Here is a 6,017-nt window from a genome sequence, read left to right as displayed (position 1 = left end):
ACAGCAGTAAACTTGTAACTTTAATTCAAGTTATGTATTTTTACACTCGATGAAAATAATGCAAATGAATGGAGCCACATGGAGCGATCTGTTCCGTCAATAGAACTGATTAAAACATTTGAATAGAAAAAAATGTTTGATTTCACGATCAAGGTTATATTAAATTATTTGCACGATTTTGTCGTACGTAATGTACAACGTGTTGTGTTCTTATAACAACGTATAAAATCATTCAAATAAAAATAGAATCTAACAAAATCTAATTTAATCTGACAAAAATGTATGTTTTACTAAAATTTAAGAATATACAAAATCAAACTGCTATTGACTAACGTAATAAAAAATAATTCTACATACATAAAAAGTGGTTACGGTTATTGTATACCTAGAATTTTTAACGGTCAATTGAATAGCACAATATTTCAATACGGTTTTTTTTTTATTAAATGAATTTAAAATATAATTTTTAATGATCTACTTAATCTACTCAGGTAAAAGAATCGGCTTATACACAAGATACTTTGGATAACATACTGATGGGTATACTGACACAATGTTATTTATATGAACTCATGATCGACGATGATGTAGGAAAAAAATCACAATCCACAGACTCTCAGTTAGCATGGCATACATAATGCATGCGGAGTGTGTATATGATTCCTATTGCATCATAAACACACGCATACCGCACGATCCAATACGTACCGCTTCGGGCTCTCTCACCGGTTGTGTTATAATATTTATTAGTTTTATACACACCCGTGTATATTAAACACGGATTCTAATAAAGTACTTTTTTGTGCGTTCTAAAACATGAAACGCGATAGACAGCCAACCAACTGGATCTTGATAACAAAGTAATGTGTAGTGATTATATTTTATTTAAGAGTAATAATTGACACTCTATAAACAAATATAGAGTATCCACAAATAATTATTACATGAATAAATGAAAAGAGACTAGAGCCCTAAAGTAAATGACCATATTTACCACATTTACACCACCACACATTTGTCCGTCTAGTTAGAGAATATTTAAAAATATAATTTTAATAAAACATTATACACCATTGTTTTGGCCCAAATAGAAAAAAATTCTTATAATTAAGTTGAACATGTACTACATGTGTTTGAAACTTAATCAAGCAGAACTAATCAAAATCTTTTTAGCATAATAATAATGTTATTTTTCCTTTCCATAATGATTTACAAATAATTAGCAAACTCACGACATTATCAAGAAAAATTAATTGGATTAATTAATAGAGTTTAGACAGTATTTTTTACATAAATTAAATACATTAGTTTTATTAAATCAACACGTCAACTAATGTATTATTATATTAACACTTTCATTAATATATTAATCAATACATAGCAATCCTTTAAGTTATTACCGAGAGCTGTAAATTGACTGAGCGATTCGTTTAGAAACATTTGTCAGTATTAAAATGCCTCATTCTATTAATGTCACGACAGAAAGGAGCTGAATAGTTTCAAAACTAATGTGTGAGTGTATGTGTGTGGGTTTGACAACGAAGGACGAAACGATCGACTATACGTCTAAACAAGTATAAATAAAAGTTTGAAAACAAACTAAACAAATCGACACGTTAAATAACTAAAAAACGAATTCAATATTTAATCGTTAATAAACGATAACAGTATTTTGTAACAAAAAATAAAAATTATTTAGTATTGCACATTTAACTATATTATTTTTTATCTAAATTTCATAGCAACTTTTGATATTTTCTTTTTATTTTAACTTAGAATCATTTAACTTGTCTTGCTAAAATGCAATGAAAGTTTATAGTCTTCATGATAATAAAACCATGATTATTATACAAAAAAAAGGTGTTCAGAGTTAAAAGGCAAATACAGACAAAACAAACGTTTGATAATTATATTGTTTAACAAGCATTGCTTTCACCTTTGAGGGTGTACTTCTACGAAAATTCCACTGTAAGCGCCCATGTAATTTTGTTTTTTAATTTTATCAGTAGACCCACCGCCTCGTCCAGATGTTTGTGAGTGCTCAAAAGTTTTTTAATGAATTAACCGAGAAAAATATGACGCCGAGGTACTTTTCGACTATCCTAAGCACAACCAACAACTGAAATTGTCAAGTATAACTTTCAATCAATACTAAATTTTCCGTTTAATTTAACCAAACCCTTCTTCGATGTATTTCTCGTCATTTTTTCAGCAATAGAGTCTAATAAATTAATAGAAATTGAAAAAAGGCGGTCACGAAATGCATATAAAGTCTACACTACTTTTACAGTAACATCAACTACCATGTACGAGTGCTGTCTAATCGAGCTTTTAAAACCAAAGTCAACCACAAAACGCCATGCTTCACCCTCCAAGTTTTTTATAACTTACACAAATCGCTGCCTATCATATATATTTTATTTTATGTCAGGGTGGTACAGCTATTAAATAACATAACATGTTATACTACCGCGTGTTATTATTCCACACAATGCACTTCCCTGAAGTATTTTATTCTTTAATCGATAGCTTCGTTTTGAAAGCCTCCCAAAAATGTCTGCATTGACAAAATCGTAAAAAAATAAACTTTAAAAACTCAGTACAGTGGGGACGATACATAGTTTCAACATTCATTATTCAGAAATTATGACAATTGTAAGAAAAAAAAGTTTAAAAAATGTCTAACTTACTAATTTTAAAAATGGTAACTTTTTGTAGGATTTCTCTCAATATCAGTTAACGAGGTAAAATTTTTCAACTTTTGAGGATAACGTCTACAACTAAATTCAATATCTGATCATTTGACACGTATCGTTGAAAGAAATCGTCCCAAAAGAGTTTTAGTAAAAACCTATTTTTTAATAACTTATTACTTACATTTTTTTAATGTGGGTGTAATAAATTATATCAAATAATTTTATATGAAAAAATTTATTACTACATTAATAATTAATACCTAATTAAATATTAACCAAGTGTAGTATTATACATTTTATTTTAACATTAACATTTTCAACATTTATAACAGAATCTTTCTATTTTCAATATATTTATTAACATAATTTAGGTCAAGGATTCATAAAAAATAATTTTCCAAAATATTTTTTGTTGAATAAAATATACCTTTTTGCAGTATCGTCTCAGTTTTTAAAAATAAAATAAATTCATATTGCACCAATTCATCAATGTTTGTGTAGAAGTGTTTAAAGGTTATAATATCACTGTCGCTTTTTATGGTAATGAGTCATAATCTTATAGCGTTGTTATTTAGCTATCAATATATAAAAAATGCACTTGTATTTTTTTCTACACACGTCAGATTCGACGACTAAAACTGATACTTTGTTATTACATTATTAAATTCTTATAGATAAGAGTCTCTGCATTCACATCGTACAATATTACAGTATTACAAGCGTTTAATAACTCGATTTTATTTTAATAACTTGACTGCCTTCACTACATGTCTCCTTCAATCTTCTACGACGTAAGCCATATATTAAATATTATCTATTCATGCTAATATATACATTTCACTACTTATATTATGTAAAAGTGGAGAAAATATATAAAATTTCAAATGTTATAAAATATTTCAATGTAAATATTATTTTATTGTATTAATTAGCTATTATATGTTATTAATTTTAATGATGAAATAACCAATATACTTTTAAAGTGATAAAAAAATTAGCTTTTTAATGACATGTGTAAATTAGTCTCAAATGACTTAACATTGTAATACGTTCTATTATCTACTCAAGTGTAGATTTAACTACCGGTAAACTAAGTGTCATGTGTCAATCATATTTATTTATCACGACGTATTGAGCTATTTCTTAAGAATTGACTGCACTGAATGTTTTACCGATAACCAATATTAAATATTTGTATTTAACGCTGGTTTACAATGTTGGAAGCACAATTTATAAAAAACTAAGGATTTTAGAATCTGCACAAGTTCAACAAGAGATAAAGTCAGATCAATTGAAAAATATTGATTTTTAGACAAGAGACGATACAAGACTTATGACTGATTGACTCATATTTTATTTTTAAAAATTGTAATTATTTTATCTAATAGAAAAATAATATTTATTAGTTTTGAGATAATATTTTTAAAATTCTTTTTTAATTTTTGTAAATTTGTATCAGATACATGGAACAGTTTTATAAATTCTGACATTAGATATCATAATACTCATGAAGGTTTATAAAAATCCAGATTACGAAATAAATAAGAAAAATTTTCTTTTTAACAAAAATGCTTAATTATATCTAAAAATGTAAGTAAACTACTTTTGACAATTTGGGGGCATGTGTCATAATTTTCAAAAAAAACGTAGTTGATTTTTCTATCCTTTGGTAGATCAGTTTCACACGAATGTCTTTAAGTAAATACAAATTACTCACAAACAATTATAATATGTGGCTATCTATATTACAAATTCATTAATTTAGTTTATTATAATGAAGACAGCACTTAATTATAATACAGTATTCAAAGACAACATTAGAAATATATTTCTACATTTTCCAATAATCATGTATTTATATATAAATACCTGATTATTGGAAAATGTTAACATTAAATATTTTTTTAGGGTTCTAGAGGTTTGATGATTTCCGTCTAAATATTAAACAATTTTTCAGTGTTTTATATAAAATATAACAAACAAGTTCATGTCTGATTCACAATGAATTTAAGTTGCCGTCTGAAAACATTTTTGACATCGTGACGTGACTATTCAACTGGAAATTTCTCGAATAATTAATATTCATCACAACCAATAAACGATTATTTGGTTAATATTTGTCGAGCACTCATCTCAACATCGTAAACAAGAAGCGACTTCATTTTGACCGTCACTAACTACAGCTCATAACGACACACAAGTATTGGATTTCTATCACCTCGTTTGAATAATGATTTTTTTCTTTTGGAAGAAAAACACATAAAATCCATTGCAACATTGTTTGAAATATCCATACGGGTTAACCAAAAGAAATAATACCGTTTAATCATATTTTCTGGGGCCTATGAGGACAATCATTCACAACATTTATTTTTCCATAAAGTTAAGCATATGATACTGACCGGTGCACATTTGTGGGCCATAAACGTGCAACGAAAATTACTTTCTCCGTTACCGCGGTACAGCTGTTTAGGTTGAATATATGCTGAAAGTTTTACGCGGTCATGAATTTGTATTTTATTTTTTACGAGCAGATTACTCTGCCGTCGACACGTTACAATGAAAAATCCGTTTACTGGGTTTAACGGTGTAATCAAAGTTTTGCCACACAAAGAAAAAACTATCCGTATAAATCAATTCCCTTCTTACATAGATTTTACTCCTATAGAGCCCCGATAATTTCATTTAATGTTCGTGTTACTCAAAAGTTTCGTCGAAATAAGGCAGCGAGGGACTCGGCGGCTGATGTATATGTGCGCGAACGTCGTCAATTAGCAGACAATGTGGTTTGGCAAACTTTTGCGTTGATGAGAATATTGTGTATTGAAATGAAAAAAAAACTTGCGATATCGGAAAACCATAAAACCATCCTGTCGTAATAACAGTAAACGATAACCAATTTAAATTGATCGTCAAACTCTGAATAACAATAACAAAGTATTGTGTTTCAACGTGATTACACACTAAACGAGTCTAGTAGAAAACAAATATCGCAAAATTCGCTTAAATGAGATTTTTGAATATGTAAAATTTGAAAAAAATGTTATCCATAAAATATTTACTTGAAATAAATAATAACATAGCTTTGGTTGAAGTCAAACAATTTTAAACCATAATATATTATATTATAAAATACGGCGTACTATGTAGACAACTCTGCTACACAGATATCATTATTCTGAGTTGTTGCCCATACTTAAATATAAAGAAACTAACATGACATTATTACGTTAAAAGGATAAGTAAGAAAGTTAAGTTATATAGATATTTATCTTACAAAAATAGTATTGAGCTTAAAAAAATTCGTTAAAATTAATATTC

General features: G+C 27.8%; 1 protein-coding gene across 5 annotated transcripts in view; it reads right to left on the bottom strand.

The window, feature by feature from the left end:
- LOC126898574 (uncharacterized) overlaps nucleotides 1-6,017 on the bottom strand; it is a 140,683-nt gene that overhangs the window by 122,235 nt on the left and 12,431 nt on the right. The gene's annotated exons all lie outside the window — the stretch shown is intronic.

Source organism: Daktulosphaira vitifoliae, unplaced genomic scaffold (genome assembly GCF_025091365.1).
Source record: "Daktulosphaira vitifoliae isolate Bord-2020 unplaced genomic scaffold, ASM2509136v1 Scaffold_2, whole genome shotgun sequence".
Classification (NCBI taxonomy): Eukaryota; Metazoa; Arthropoda; class Insecta; order Hemiptera; family Phylloxeridae; genus Daktulosphaira; species Daktulosphaira vitifoliae.
This window is presented reverse-complemented; position numbering and strand designations above follow the sequence as displayed.